This window comes from Arachis stenosperma, chromosome 5 (assembly GCF_014773155.1).
Source record: "Arachis stenosperma cultivar V10309 chromosome 5, arast.V10309.gnm1.PFL2, whole genome shotgun sequence".
NCBI classification, from domain to species: domain Eukaryota; kingdom Viridiplantae; phylum Streptophyta; class Magnoliopsida; order Fabales; family Fabaceae; genus Arachis; species Arachis stenosperma.
In genome coordinates, this window is record NC_080381.1 from 98,239,161 (window position 1) to 98,256,093 (window position 16,933).

The 16,933-nt window shown below is 37.5% G+C and overlaps 1 non-coding gene across 1 annotated transcript; it reads right to left on the bottom strand.

Annotated features, from left to right (window-relative positions):
* Positions 1-6,796: 6,796 nt before the first annotated feature.
* LOC130983992 (small nucleolar RNA R71) lies at positions 6,797-6,900 on the bottom strand. Its single transcript, XR_009087955.1, has one exon. It is a non-coding gene; the product is annotated as a small nucleolar RNA R71 (small nucleolar RNA).
* Between the last annotated feature and the right edge of the window lie 10,033 nt (positions 6,901-16,933).

Sequence of the window (16,933 nt, forward strand, 5' to 3'; positions counted from 1 at the left end):
GAAGCTAAATAACAAGTTATTTGGTAATGATACTTGGGAGGATGAACCCCTTTTGCTCACCAAAGAACTAGATGACTTGACTAGGCAGAGATTACCTCAAAAGAGACAGGACCCTGGGAAGTTCTCAATACCTTGTACCATAGGCACCATGACCTTTGAGAAGGCTCTGTGTGACCTAGGGTCAAGCATAAACCTCATGCCTCTCTCTGTAATGGAGAAGCTAGGGATCTTTGAGGTGCAAGCTGCAAGAATCTCACTAGAGATGGCAGACAATTCAAGAAAACAAGCTTATGGACTTGTAGAGGATATTCTGGTAAAGGTTGAAGACCATTACATCCCTGCTGATTCATAGTCCTAGAGACTGGGAAGTGCATGGATGAATCCATCATCCTTGGCAGACCCTTCCTAGCCACAGCAAAGGCTGTGATTGATGTTGACAGAGGAGAATTGATCATTCAAGTGAATGAAGAATCCTTTGTGTTTAAGGCTCAAGGATACCCCTCTGTAACCATGGAGAGGAAGCATGAAGAGTTTCCCTCAAAACAGAGTCAAACAGAGCCCCCACGATCAAACTCTAAGTTTGGTGTTGGGAGGCCACAACCAACTTCTATGTTTGGTGTTGAATCCCCACATTCAAACTCTAAGTTTGGTGTTGGGAGGTTCCAACATTGCTCTGAACATATGCGAGGCTCCATGAGAGCCCACTGTCAAGCTACTGACATTAAAGAAACGCTTGTTGGGAGGCAACCCAATGTTATATTTATCTATTTTCCTTTGTTATTTTATGTTTTTTTTATAGGTTGATGATCATGGGAAGTCACAAAATCAATTGAAAAAGCAAAAACAGCATGAAAAACAGAAAGAAAAACAGCACACCCTGGAGGAAAATCTGCTGGCGTTTAAACGCCGGTGAAGATAGCAGAGTGGGCGTTTAACGCCCAGTCTAGCACCATTCTGGGCATTTAACGCCAGAAAGGGGCACCAGACTGGCGTTTAACGCCAGGAATGGGCAAGAAGCTGGCGTTAAACGCCAGAAATGGGCACCAGCTCGGCGTTTTACGCCAGGATTGGCAGAAGAAGCATTTTTGCTCGCCACTTGGTGCAGGGATGAATTATCCTTGACACCTCAGGATCTGTGGACCCTACAGGATCCCCACCTACCCCACCACTCTCTCTCTTCTTCACCCATTCACCAATCACCTCAATACCTCTTCCCCAAAAACCCATCACCTATTAAATCCTACCATTCTCTTCACCACTCACATTCATCCTTCATAAAACCCCACCTACCTCACCATTCAAATTCAAACCACTTTCCCTCCTAAACCCACCCATAATGACCGACACTTACCCCTCTCTCTACCCCTATATAAACCCATCTTCACTCCTTCATTTTCACATAACCTACACACTACTTCTCCCCTTTGGCTGAAAAATAAAGCCACCTTCATCCCCTCTATTTCTTCTTCTTCTACTCTCTTCTTCCTTCTTTTGCTCGAGAACAAGCAAACCTTCTAAGTTTGGTGTGGTAAAAGCATTACTTTTTGTTTTTCCATAACCATTTATGGCATCTAAGGCCGGAGAAACCTCTAGAAAGAGGAAAGGGAAGGCAAAAGCTTCCACCTCCAAGTCATGGGAGATGGAGAGATTCATCTCAAGGGTGCATCAAGACCACTTCTATGAAGTTGTGGCCATAAAGAAGGTGATCCCCGAGGTCCCTTTCAAACTCAAAAAGAGTGAATATCCGAAGATCCAACATGAGATCCGAAGAAGAGGTTGGGAAGTTCTTACCAACCCCATTCAACAAGTCAGAATCTTAATGGTTCAAGAGTTCTATGCCAATGCATAGATCACCAAGAACCATGATCAAAGTGTGAACCCGGACCCAAAGAATTGGCTTACAATGGTTCGGGGAAAATGCTTAGATTTTAGTCCGAAAAATGTAAGGTTGGCATTCAACTTGCCCATGATGCAAGGAGATGAACACCCCTACACTAGAAGGGTCAACTTTGATCAAAGGTTGGACCAAGTCCTCATAGACATTTGTAAAGAGGGCGCTCAATGGAAGAGAGATTCAAGAGGGAAGCCGGTTCAACTAAAAAGGCATAACCTCAAGCCCGTGGCTAGGGGATGGTTGGAGTTTATCCAACGCTCAATCATTCCCACTAGCAACCGGTCCGAAGTTACTATAGACTGGGCTATCATGATTCATAGCATCATGATTGGAGAGGAAGTAGAAGTTCATGAGGTTATATCCCAAGAACTTTATAAGGTGGCGGACAAGTCCTCTACCTTGGCAAGGTTAGCCTTCCCTCATCTCATTTGTCACCTCTGTAATTCAGTTGGAGTTAACATAGAGGGAGACATCCTCATTCATAAGGACAAGCCCATCACTAAGAAAAGGATGGAGCAAACAAGAGATCCCACTCATCATGAAATCCCTGAGATGCCTCAAGGGATGCACTTTCCTCCACAAAACTATTGGGATCAAATCAACACCTCCTTAGGAGAATTGAGTTCCAACATGGGACAACTAAGGGTGGAGCACCAAGAACATTCCATCCTCCTCCATGAAATTAGAGAAGATCAAAGAATCATGAGAGAGGAGCAACAAAGGCAAGGAAGAGACATTGAGGAGCTCAAGCACTCCATAAGATCTTCAAGAGGAAGAACAAGCCGCCATCACTAAGGTGGACCCGTTCTTTAATTTCCTTGTTCTTTATTTTTCTGTTTTTCGAATTTTCATGCTTATCTTTTGTCTTATGATCATTAGTGTCTTAGTGTCTATGCCTTAAAGTTATGAATGTCCTATGAATCCATCACCTTTCTTAAATGAAAAATGTTCTTAATTGAAAAAGAGAAGAATTGCATGAAGTTTGAATTTTATAACAGATTAATTATTTTGATGTGGTGGCAATACTTTTTATTTTTGAATGTATGCTTGAACAGTGCATATGTCTTTTGAATTTGTTGTTCATGAATGTTGGCTCTTGAAAGAATGATGAAAAAAGGAGACATGTTTTGGGGCGCTCTCAACGGCGTTGGAAAGTAGACATCGAGAGCTTTCCAGCAATATATAATAGTTCATACTTTATTTGAGATTTGACGATGTAAACTGGCGCTCAACACCAGTTTCAAGCTGCATTCTGGAGTCAAACGCCAGAAACACGTCACGAACCAGAGTTAAACGCCAAAAACACGTTACAACTTGGCGTTCAACTCCAAAAGAAGCCTCAGCTCGTGTAAAGTTCAAGCTCAGCCCAAGTACACACCAAGTGGGCCCCGAAAGTGGATTTCTGCATCAATCACTTACTTTTGTAAACCCTAGTAGCTAGTATAAATAGGACTTTCTACTATTGTATTAGAAATCTTTGGTCTCAGTTTTATTTTATTATTCACCTTAGAAGACTATTGATCACGTTTTGGGGGCTGGCCATTCGGCCATGCCTAGACCTTTATCACTTATGTATTTTTAACGTTGGAGTTTCTACACACCATAGATTAAGGGTGTGGAGCTCTACTGTACCTCAAGTTTCAATGCAATTACTACTATTTTCTATTCAATTCCGCTTGTTCTTATTCTAAGATATTCGTTGCACTTCAACATGATGAATGTGATGATCTGTGATACTCATCATCATTCTCACCTATGAACACGTAACTAATAACCACTTCCGTTCTACCTTAGACCGGGCGCATATATCTTGGATTCCTTAATCAGAATCTTCGTGGTATAAGGTAGAATTGATGGCGGCATTCATGGGAATCCAGAAAGTCTAACCTTGTCTGTGGTATTCTGAGTAGGATTCCGGGATTGAATGACTGTGACGAGCTTCAAACTCGCGATTGTTGGGCGTGATGACAAACACAAAAGAATCAAGGGATTCTATTCCAACATGATCGAGAACCGACAGATGATTAGTCGTGCTGTGACAGAGCATTTGGACCATTTTCACTGAGAGGATGGGATGTAGCCATTGACAACGGTGATGCTCTACATACAGCTTGCCATGGAAAGGAGTAAGAAGGATTGGATGAAAACAGTAGGAAAGCAGAGATTCAGAAGGAACACAGCACCTCCATGCACTTATATGAAATTCCCACCATTGAATTACATGAGTAACTCTCTCTTTATTTTCTGTTTTATTTATTTACTACTCCAAAACTCCATAACATTTATTATCCGCCTAACTAAGATTTACAAGATGACCATAGCTTGCTTCATACCAACAATCTCCGTGGGATCGACCCTTACTCACGTAAGGTATTACTTGGACGACCCAGTGCACTTGCTGGTTAGTTGTGCGGAGTTGTGACTAAGTGTGATTCACGTTTGAGAGCGCTACCAAGTCTTTGGAGCCATTGTTTATGATCACAATTTCGTGCACCAAGTTTTTGGCGCCGTTTCCGGGGATTGTTCAAGTATGGACAACTGACGGTTCGTCTTGTTGCTCAGATTAGGTAATTTTCTTTTTGTTTTTCTTTTTCAAAAAGTTTTAAAAAAATATATATTTTTCAAAAATTTTTTCTTTCTTTTTGAAAAATTATTCAAAATTTTTAAGAATGAATTCTAGTGTTTCATAAAGTATGTTGAAGCTTGGCTGGCTGTAAAGCCATGTCTAACTCAATTGGATTGAGGCTTCAAAACCATCAGCATAGAGGCAAGTTAATTGGAATATCAGTTGTTACATGCCTGATTTATATCTTCTAAAGCTGGCTGGCTATTAAGCCATGCCCAACCCTTGGATTGGAGCTTTAGGCTAATATTGAAAGATTCCTGGAACTCTTATTAAAAATTTTGGATTTCTTATTTTCTTTTTTCTATATGTTTTTCAAAAAAAATATAAAAGAAAATACAAAAAAAATCATAAAATCATAAAAACCAAAAATATTTTGTGTTTCTTGTTTGAGTCTTGAGTCAAGTTATAAGTTTGGTGTCAATTGCATATTCATCTTGTTCTTGCAATTTTCGAAAATTCATGCATTCATAGTGTTCTTCATGATCTTCAAGTTGTTCTTGGTAAGTCTTCTTGTTTGATCTTGATGTTTTCTTGTTTTGTGTCTTTTATTGTTTTTCATATGCATTTTTGCATTCATATTGTCTAAGCATTAAAGATTTCTAAGTTTGGTGTCTTGCATGTTTTCTTTGCATCAAAATTTTTCAAAAATATGTTCTTGATGTTCATCATGATCTTCAAAGTGTTCTTGGTGTTCATCTTGACATTCATAGTGTTCTTGCATGCATCTTGTGTTTTGATCCAAAATTTTTATGTTTTGTGTCATTTTTATGTTTTTCTCTCTCATCAATAAAAATTCAAAAAATTAAAAAAATATCTTTTCCTTATTTCTCTTAAGATTTCAAAAATTTGGGTTGACTTAGTCAAAAGTTTTAAAATTAGTTGTTTCTTACAAGTCAAGTCAAATTTTCAAATTTAAAAATTTTATCTTTTCAAAATCTCTTTCAAAAATCAATTCTTTTTCATTTTTTTCTATTTTTTGAAAATTTAAAAAAAAATATTTTTTCAAAAATCTTTTTCTTAATAGTATTTCATGATTTTCGAAAATTACACTAACAATTAATATGATTGATTCAAAAATTTGAATTTTGTTACTTTCTTGTTAAGAAATGTTCAATCTTTAAATTCTAGAATCATATCTTTTTGTTTCTTGTTAGTTAAGTAATTAATTTTAATTTAAAAAAAATTAAATCTTTTCCAACCATATCTTTTTAATCATATCTTTTTATCATAACTTTTTCAAGTTTTATCTTTTTTTCAAAAAGTTTGATTTTAAAATATCTTTTCTAACTTCTTATCTTCTTATCTTCTTATCTTTTCAAATTTGATTTTAATATCTTTTTCAACTAACTAATTAACTCTTGTTTGTTTCTTATCTTTTTCAAAACCACCTAACTACTTTTCCCTCTCTACTTTTTGAAAAAAAATCTCATCCCTTTTTCAAAATTCTTTTTAATTAACTAATTTTTTTAAATTTTAATTTTAATTCTATCTTACCTTTAATTTTCGAAAATCACTAACTACTTTTTCAAAATTTATTTTCGAAATTCCTTCCCTCTCCTCTTCTTCTATTTATGTATTTCTTCACTAACACTTCTCCTCATCTCAAATCACTGCCCTTATCCTCACCCTTGTGTTTGGATTCTCCTTTCTTTATCCCATTTCTTCTTCTACTAATAATAAGGAACCTCTTTACTGTGACATAGAGGATTCCTCTTCTTTTTCTGTTCTTTTCTCTTTCATATGAGCAGGAACAAGGAAAAAGGCATTCTTGTTGAAGCTGATCCAGAACCTGAAAGGACTCTGAAGAGGAAACTAAGAGAAGCTAAATTACAACAATCCAAAGACAACCTTGCTGAAATTTTTGAACAAAAAAGGAGATGGCAGCCGAACCCAACAACAATAATGCAAGAAGGATGCTTGGTGATTATACTACACCTACTTCTAAGTTTGATGGAAGAAGCATCTCAATTCCTACCATTGGATCAAATAATTTTGAGCTGAAACCTCAACTAGTTGCTCTAATGCAACAAAACTGCAAGTTTCATGGACTTCCATCAGAAGATCCCTATCAGTTTTTAACTGAGTTCTTGCAGATCTGTGAGACTGTAAAGACGAATGGAGTAGATCCTGAAGTCTACAGGCTCATACTTTTCCCTTTTGCTGTAAGAGACAGAACTAGAACATGGTTGTATTCACAACCTAAGGATAGCCTGGACTCCTGGGATAAGCTGGTCACGGCCTTCTTGGCTAAATTCTTTCCTCCTCAAAAACTGAGCAAGCTTAGAGTGGATGTTCAGACCTTCAAACAAAAAGATGGTGAATCCCTCTATGAAGCTTGGGAAAGATACAAACAGATGACCAAAAGATGTCCTTCTGACATGTTTTCAGAATGGACCATGATAGATATATTCTATTATTGTCTATCTGAGTTCTCTAAGATGTCATTGGACCATTCTGCAGGTGGATCCATTCACCTAAAGAAAACATCTGCAGAAGCTCAAGAACTTATTGACATGGTTGCAAATAACCAGTTCATGTACACTTCTGAGAGGAATTCCGTGAATAATGGGACGCCTCAGAAGAAGGGAATTCTTGAGATTGATGCTCTGAATGCCATATTGGCTCAGAACAAAATGTTGACTCAGCAAGTCAACATGATTTTCCAAAGTCTGAATGGATGGCAAAATGCATCCAACAGTACTAAAGAGGCATCTTCTGAAGAAGAAGCTTATGATCCTGAGAACCCTGCAATAGCAGAGGTAAATTATATGGGTGAACCTTATGGAAACACCTATAATTCATCATGGAGAAATCATCCAAATTTCTCATGGAAGGATCAACAAAAGCCTCAACAAGGCTTTAATAATGGTGGAAGAAATAGGCTCAGTAATATCAAGCCTTATCCATCATCTTCTCAGCAACAGACAGAGAATTATGAATAGAGTACCTCTAACTTAGCAAATTTAGTCTCTGATCTGTCTAAGGCCACTTTAAGTTTCATGAGTGAAACAAGGTCTTCCATCAGAAATCTAGAGGCACAAGTGGGCCAGCTGAGTAAGAAAATCACTGAAACCCCTCCTAGTACTCTCCCAAGCAATACAGAAGAGAATCCAAAGAGAGAGTGCAAGGCCATTGATATACTCAACATGGCCGAATGCAAGAAGGAGGGAGAGGACGCAAATCCCAATGAGGAAGATCTCATGGGACATCTCTCAAGCAAGAAGGAGTTCCCTATTGAGGACCCAAGGGAATCTGAGGCTCATAAAGAGACCATAGAGATTCCATTAAACCTCCTTCTGTCATTCATGAGCTCTGAAGACTATTCTTCCTCTGAAGAGGATGAAGATGTAACTGGAGAGCAAGTTGCTCAATATCTAGGAGCTATCATGAAACTGAATGCCAAGTTATTTGGTAATGAGACTTGGAAAAGTGAACCTCCCTTGCTCATTAGTGAACTAGATACCTGGATTCAGCAAACTTTACCTCAAAAGAGACAAGATCTTGGCAAATTCGTAATACCCTGTACCATAGGCACCATGACCTTTGAGAAAGCTCTGTGAGACCTAGGGTCATGCATAAATCTTATGCCACTTTCTGTAATGGAGAAGCTGGGGATCATTGAGGTATAGCCTGCCTTATTCTCATTACAAATGACAGACAAGTCAGTAAGACAAGCTTATGGATTGGTAGAGGACGTGTTGGTAAAGGTTGAAGGCCTTTACATCCCTGCTGATTTAATAATCTTACACACTAGGAAGGAGGAGGATGAATGCATCATCCTTGGAAGACCCTTCCTAGCCACAGCAGGAGCTATGATAGATGTTAATAGAGGAGAATTAGTCCTTCAATTGAATGGGGACTACCTTGTGTTTAAGGCTCAAGGATCTTCTTCTTTAACAATGGAGAGGAAGCACGAAAAGCTTCTCTCAATACAGAGTCAAACAGAGCCCCCACAGTCAAACTCTAAGTTTGATGTTGGGAGGCCACAACCAAACTCTAAGTTTAGTGTTGAATCCCCACAACCAAACTCTAAATTTGGTGTTGGGACTATACAACATTTACCTGATCACCTGTGTGGCTCCATGAGAGCCCACTGTCAAGCTATTCACATTAAAGAAGCGCTTATTGGGAGGCAACCCAATTTTTATTTATCTAATTTTATTTTTTATTTTATCATTCATTTATGTTTTATTAGGTACATGATCATGTGGAGTCACGAAAAAAATATTAAAATTAAAAACAGAATCAAAAAGCAGTAGAAGAAAACTTACACCCTGGAGGAAGGACTTACTGGCGTTTAAACGCCAGTAAGGAGCATCTGGCTGGTGTTCAACGCCAGAACAGAGCATGGATCTGGCGTTGAACGCCAAAAACAAGCAACACCCTGGCGTTCAAACGCTAGGAATGCACTCTGAGGAGAGCTGGCGTTGAACGCCAGAAACAAGCATGGAACTGGCGTTCAACGCCAGAAACATGCTGCACATGGGCGTTGAACGCCCAGAACATGCACCACTTCGGCGTTTAAATGCCAGCATTGCATGCAAAGGCATTTTACATGCCTAATTGGTACAAGGATGTAAATCCTTGACACCTCAGGATCTGTGGACCCCGCAGGATCATCTTAGGATCTGTGGACCCCACAGGATCCCCACCTACCATATTCTTCCCTCTTCTCAACATTCATCCTCTCTTTCCAATAAACACTCTTCCCCAAAACCCTTCACCAATCACCTCGATCTCTTTTCCCAATTACCCCTTTCACCACTCACATCCATCCACTCTTCCCCATAAACCCCACCTACCTTCAAAATTCAAATTTCTTTCCCACCCAAACCCACCCTAAATGGCCGAACCTACTCCCTCTCCTCTCCCTATATAAACCCCTCCATTCTCCTTAATTTTCACACAACACAACCCCCTCTTCTACACCTTGGCCGAATACACCTCCCCTACTCTCCTCCATATTTTCTCTTCTTCTTCTTCTTTTCTTTCTTCTCTTGCTCGAGGGCGAGCAATATTTTAAGTTTGGTGTGGTAAAAGCATAAGCTTTTTGTTTTTCCATTACCATTGATGGCACCTAAGGCCGGAGAATCCTCTAAAAAAGAAAAAGGGAAGACAAAAACTTCCACCTCCGAGTCGTGGGAAATGGAAAGATTCATCTCCAAAGCCCATCAAGACCACTTATATGATGTTGTGGCCAAGAAGAAGGTGATCCCCGAGGTCCCTTTTAAGCTCAAGAAAAATGAGTATCCGGAGATCCGACATGAGATTCAAAGAAGAAGTTGGGAAGTTCTAACCAGCCCCATTCAACAAGTCAAAATCTTGATGGTTCAAGAGTTCTATGCCAATGCATGGATCACTTGGAACCATGATCAAAGTATGAACCCGAATCCAAAGAACTATCTTACAATGGTTCGGGGGAAATACTTAGATTTTAGTCCGGAAAATGTGAGGTTGGCATTCAACTTGCCCATGATGCAAGGAGATGCACACCCCTACACAAGAAGGGTCAACTTTGATCAAAGGTTGGACCAAGTCCTTAGGGACATATGTGTTGAAGGAGCTCAATGAAAAAGAGACTCCAAAGGCAAGCCGGTTGAATTAAGAAGACTAGACCTCAAGCCTATGGCTAGAGGATGGTTGGAGTTCATCCAACGCTCCATCATCCCCACTAGCAACCGATCTGAAGTTACTGTGGATCGGGCCCTCATGATCCAGAGCATCATGATTGGAGAGGAAGTAGAAATTTAGGAAGTTATCTCACTTGAATTCTACAAAATAGCCGATAAGCCCTCTACTTTGGCAAGGCTAGCTTTTCCTCATCTTATTTGTCATCTATGTTACTCAGCTGGAGTCATCATAGAAGGAGACATCCCCATCGAGGAGGACAAGCCCATCACTAAGAAAAGGATGGAGCAAACAAGAGAGCCCACTCATGGAACCCAAGAGACGCATGAGGAAGCTCATCACCAAGAAATCCTGGAGATGCCTCAAGGGATGCACTTTCCTCCCAACAACTATTGGGAACAACTCAACACTTCTCTTGAAGATTTGAGTTACAATATGTATCAATTAATGGTGGAACATCAAGAGCACTTCATCATTCTCCATGAAATTAGAGAAGATCAAAAAGCAATGAGGGAAGAGCAACAAAGGCAAGGAAGAGACATAGAAGAACTCAAGGACATCATTCGTTCTTCAAGAAGAAAGCGCCACCATTACTAAGGTGGATTCATTCCTTGTTCTTATTTTTCTATTTTTTTCGGTTTTTTATGCTTATTATGTCATCTATATTTGTGTCTCTGTTACATGATTATTAGTATTTAGTAACTATGTCTTAAGGCTATAAATAATTCCATGAATTATTCACCTCTCTTAAATGAAAAATATTTCTAATTCAAAAGAACAAGAAGTACATGAATTTTGAAATTATCCTTGAATTTAGTTTAATTATATTGATGTGGTGACAATACTTTTTGGTTTTTGAATGAATGCTTGAACAGTGCATAATTTTGATCTTGTTGTTTATGAATGTTAAAATTGTTGGCTCTTGAAAGAATGATGAACAAAGAGAATGTTATTGACAATCTGAAAAATCATGAAAATTGATTCTTGAAGCAAGAAAAAGCAGTGAAAAAGCAAAAGCTTGCGAAAATAAAAAAAAATTTAGAAAAAGAAAAAGCAAGCAGAAAAAGCCAATAGCCCTTAAAACCAAAAAGCAAGGGTAAAAAAGGATCCAAGGCTTTGAGCATCAATGGATAGGAGGGTGATGAGCGGATATTTTATACGCTTTTTGGGGGTAATTTCATGTAGATTTTAGCATGTTTTAATTAGTTTTTAGTAGAATATTATTAGTTTTTAGGAAAAAATCATATTTCTGGACTTTACTATGAGTTTGTGTGTTTTTCTGTGATTTCAGGTATTTTCTGGCTGAAATTGAGGGAGTTGAGCAAAAATCTGAGTTAGGCTGAAAAAGGACTGCTGATGTTGCTGGATTCTGACCTCCCTGCACTCGAAATGGATTTTCTGGAGTTACAGGAGTCCAATTGGTGCGATCTCAACGGCGTTGGAAAGTAAACATCCAGGGCTTTCCAGCAATATATAATAATCCATACTTTGCATGAAGATAGACGACGTAAACTGGCGTTCAACGCCAGTATCATGCTGCTGTCTGGCGTCCAGCGCCAGAAACAGGTTACAAGCTGGAGTTCAACGCCAGAAACAGGTTACAACCTGGCGTTGAACGCCCAAAATAGCCCCAGGCACGTGAGAAGCTTAAGTCTCAGCCCCAGCACACATCAAGTGGGCCCCAGAAGTGGATTTCTGCACTATCTATCATAGTTTACTCATTTTCTGTAAACCTAGGTTACTAGTTTACTATTTAAACAACTCTTAGAGATTTACTTTGCACCTCATGACATTTTAGATCTGAAATTTGTACCTTTTGGCAGCATGAGTCTCTAAACTCCATTGTTGGGGTGAGGAGCTCTGCAGCGTCTCAATGAATTAATACAATTACTTTTGTTTTCCATTCAAACACGCTTGTTCCTATCTAAGATGTTCATTCGCGCTTAAACATGAAGAAGGTGATGATCCGTGACACTCATCACCTTCCTCAGATCCATGAACGTGTGCCTGACAACCACCTCCATTCTACATCAGATTGAATGAGCTTCTCTTAGATTCCTTAATCAGAATCTTCGTGGTATAAGCTAGAATTGATGGCAGCCACTCTTGAGGATCCGGAAAGTCTAAACCTTGTCTGTGGTATTCCGAGTAGGATTCAAGGATTGAATGGCTGTGACGAGCTTCAAACTCGCGATTGCTGGGCGTGATGACAAACGCAAAAGGATCAATGGATCCTATTCCAACATGATCGAGAACCAACAGCTGATTAGCCGTGCTGTGACAGAGCATCTGGACCATTTTCACTGAGAGGATGGGAGGTAGCCACTGACAATGGTGACACCCTACATACAGCTTGCCATGGAAGGAGCCTTGCGTGTGGAAAAGGATTTCAAGGAAGAGTTGAAGTTCAGAGGACAAAGCATCTCCAAAATCCCAACATGTTCTTCCTTAATAAAGTAACTATTATTTATTCCAAACACTTTTACTTCTTACAATTAAATCCAAATAACCTTATTGATATCCTGACTAAGATTAATAAAATAAACATAGATTGCTTCAAACCAATAATCTCCGTGGGATCGACCCTTACTCACGTAAGGTATTACTTGGACGACCCAGTGCACTTGCTGGTTAGTTGTACGGATTGCAAATTCGTGCACCAAGTTTTTGGCGCCGTTGCCGGGGATTATTCGAGTTTGAACAACTAAAGGTTTATTTTATTTCTTAGATTAGGAATAATTTATTTTTGTTACTATAGAGTCATTAAATTCTGATAGGATAATTTCTTTTCAAAAAAATTTTTTTCAAAAATATTATTTTTCTTTATCAATTTTTAATTTTTTTTCGTGAGTTTAGTGTCTTGTTCTAAGTTTGGTGTCAATTGCATATTTTATATTTTTCCTTTAAATTTTCGAATTTGTGTTTTTTTTGTTCTTCATTGATCTTTAAGTTGTTCTTGTTTATTTTTCTTGTTTGATCTTGAGTTTTTCTTGTTCTGTGTCTTTTCTTGTTTTTCTTGTGCTAATCTAAAGCATTAGTCTTCCAAAAGAAATATACCTATTCAGAACAATTGTTACATTTTCTGCCCAATTGGCTAGAGCGTTGGTCTACGTTCTTGGTAATTGGGTATCTTTATTTCAAAACTTCTTTTAAAAATAATTTTTCTTGATTTAATCTTGTGCCAAACTTTAAGTTTGGTGTTTTATTGTTAATTTTTCTTCAATTTTCGAAAACTTAGTGAAGTTTTCTAAAAATTTTAAGTTTGGTGTTCTTTCTTTTGTTCTTGTGTTCTTGTGAATCTTCAAGGTGTTCTTGAGTTTTTCGTGTGTTTTAATCTTAAAATTTTTAAGTTTGGTGTTCCTTGGTTTTTTCCCTCCAAAATTTTCGAAAATAAGGAGCATTAGATCTAAAAATTTTAAGTCTTGTGTCTTTTGTGTGTTTTTCTCTTTCATCACAAAATTCAAAATTCAAAAAAATATCTTTTCTAACTAATTTTAAACTATATTTTCGAAATTTTTATATAAAAATTCATATTTCAATTTCAAAATTTTTCAATTCTTATTTTTTTATTTTATTTTTTTATTTATCTTTTTCAAAAATTTTTTCCTAACCACTTTCTCCTTTTCCTCAAATTTTTCGAAAATCTTCAAAAAAAAAATATTTTCATTTTTTTTCTTTATTTCATTTTTATTTATTTTATTTTTATTTTATTTTATAAAATAAATCTTTATAAAATAAATAATATCAACATCGATATCATCTCCTTTATTCCATCATGGGACTAAGTGGAAATGAACAGTCCAGGAGGACTTTGGGGTCATATGCTAACCCCACTACTGCTTCATATGGGAGTAGTATCTATATACCCTCCATTGGAGTTAGTAGCTTTGAGTTGAATCCTCAGCTCATTATCATGGTGCAGCAAAGCTGCCAGTATTCCGGTCTTCCACATGAAGAACCTACAGAGTTTCTGGCACAATTTTTACAAATTGCTGACACAATACATAATAAGGAAGTAGATCAGGATGTCTACAGATTATTACTGTTTCCATTTACTGTAAAAGATCAAGCTAAGAGGTGGTTAAATAACCAACCTAAGAACAGCATAAAGACATGGAAACAGCTGTCTAAAAAATTCCTAAATCACTATTTTCCTCCAAAACGGATGACACAGCTAAGGCTAAGCATCCAAGGCTTCAAACAAGGAGATAATGAATCCCTTTATGATGCCTGGGAGAGATACAGAGAGTTGCTAAGAAAATGCCCCTCTGAGATGTTTTCAGAGTGGGTGCAATTAGACATCTTCTACTATGGGCTTACAGAAAAAGCTTAGATTTCTCTAGATCACTCAGCTGGTGGATCTATACATATGAGAAAAACAATTGAAGAAGCTCAAGAGCTTATTGATACAGTTGCCAGAAATCAGCATCTGTACCTAAGTAGTGAATCTTCCATGAAAGAAGAAGCTAAAACAGTAACTGTTGAACTCAGTCCTGTGGACCAGGCTAATGAATTCAATAAGCAATTAGACTTTCTAACTCAGCAGCTAGCCGAATTCAAGGAAATACTACAGGAAACAAGAATGGCTAACAGGAATATAGAAGTACAGTTAAAGCAAATAGAAAAGCAACTGTCAAAACAAATAACAGAAGAATGCCAAGTAGTTCAATTAAGAAGTGGGAAAACATTAAATACCTCACTTCAAAGCAGCAGGAAGCTAAGAAATGAACAAATGGCTACTCAAAATCCCTCTGAGGACAATCAGAGCCCAGAGAGGAATAATGCTGGCGCTGAACGCCCAGACCATGCTCATTCCTGGCGTTCAACGCCAGAAACAAGCATGAATCCGACGTTGAACGCCCAAAGGGAGCACAGTTCTGGCGTTCAGACGCCAGTAACAGATAAGGAGTTGGCGTCTAACGCCACTCCAGCTTCCACCCCTGGCATTCAAACGCCAGTGGGGGATCAGTCACATACAAGTGCTGATAACAACCCTTCTAAAAAGGCTTCCCAACTCACTTCTACAGGTAATAAACCTGCAGCAACTAAGGTTGAGGAATACAAAGCCAAAATGCCTTATCCTCAAAAACTCCGCCAAGCGGAACAGGATAAGCAATTTGCCCGCTTTGCAAACTATCTCAGGACTCTTGAAATAAAGATTCCGTTTGCAGAAGCACTTGAGCAAATACCCTCTTATGCTAAGTTCATGAAAGAGATCTTAAGTCATAAGAAGGATTGGAGGGAAACTGAAAAAGTTTACCTCACTGAAGAATGCAGTGCAGTCATTCTAAAAAGCTAACATGAGAAGCTTAAAGATCCCGGGAGCTTTATGATACCATGCACATTAGAGGGTAATTGTACCAAGCAAGCTCTATGTGATCTTGGGGCAAGTATCAACTTAATACCTGCATCTATTATCACAAAGCTTGATTTGACTGAAGAAGTCAAACCAACCCGGATATGTCTTCAACTTGCTGATGGCTCCATTAAATACCCATCAGGCGTGATTGAAGACATGATTGTCAAGGTTGGGCCATTTGCCTTTCCTACTGACTTTGTGGTGCTAGAAATGGAGGAGCACAAGAGTGCAACTCTCATTCTAGGAAGACCTTTCCTAGCAACTGGCCGAACCCTCATTGACATCCAAAAAGGGGAAGTAACCCTGAGAGTTAATGAGGAGGAGTTCAAGTTGAATATTGCCAAAGCCATGCAACATCCAGATGTAACATCCCGCATTTTTGAAAAAATCTAAATATAAATAAATTGTGATTTTACCTTATTGAGTTTAAACTTTATAATTTTAGAAATTATTTTATTAGAGTTAATTAAATAGATTCGGAGATAATTTCGTTTTAAATCAAATAAGATTCTTAAGTAATTTTCTATAATGGAATATTTTGTATAATTTTAGTAATTGAAAAATTAGAAAGGATTGTATAATTTAATTCAAGTAACTTTTATTCTGAAAGGGTTACGATTTATTTTATTAATTTGATATCTTATTTTATAAATTAGTCAATTAAGAATAATTAAATTAGTTTTATTAATATTTGGAGTTTAAGTTAATTAATATTCTTATGTAATTTTTATAATTGGTTATTTCATATGCTTTGGAAATAAAATTTAGTGATGGAAGTATTATATAATTTAATTTAAGTAATTTCTATTATGAATAAATTATGGTTTATTTTATTACTTTGAGCTCTAGGAGATTTATTTATTAGGAATGATTAAATGGATTTTTATAAATACTTAAAGTTTAAGTAATTTTATTATAATTAGATATTTTGTAAATTGAAATTAAAGTTTCGGTGATAGAAAAATAATAAAAGGTTATATCATTTAATTTGAATAATTAGTATTGAGTTTAAACTATATTTTATAAAAATGTGATTAATATGCTTATTTTATAATGTAAAATTAGAAATAATTGATTGAACTTAGCAATATGTTGATAAATAATATTCTTATATATTTTTAATAGAGTATATTTAATTTTAAAATTACTCTACTCTTCAATTTCATCAAAATATCTATTCATATCTATCCATATTCTTTTATAAAATCCTAATTTCTAACCATAAATCCCAAAATCCCCAAATTCATTCGGAAACACTAATTTTCCCAATTCACAAACCCTAACCCCTTACCCCCTTTCTCCCAAAACGCAGACACACACACACAGAGGAGAGGAGAGCGTTTGAGGGAGCTGAGAGGAAGAGAGGGGACTACACCACATCATCGTCCAGCCACCGTCCATCCCGCCATCACCGGCATCTCACTGC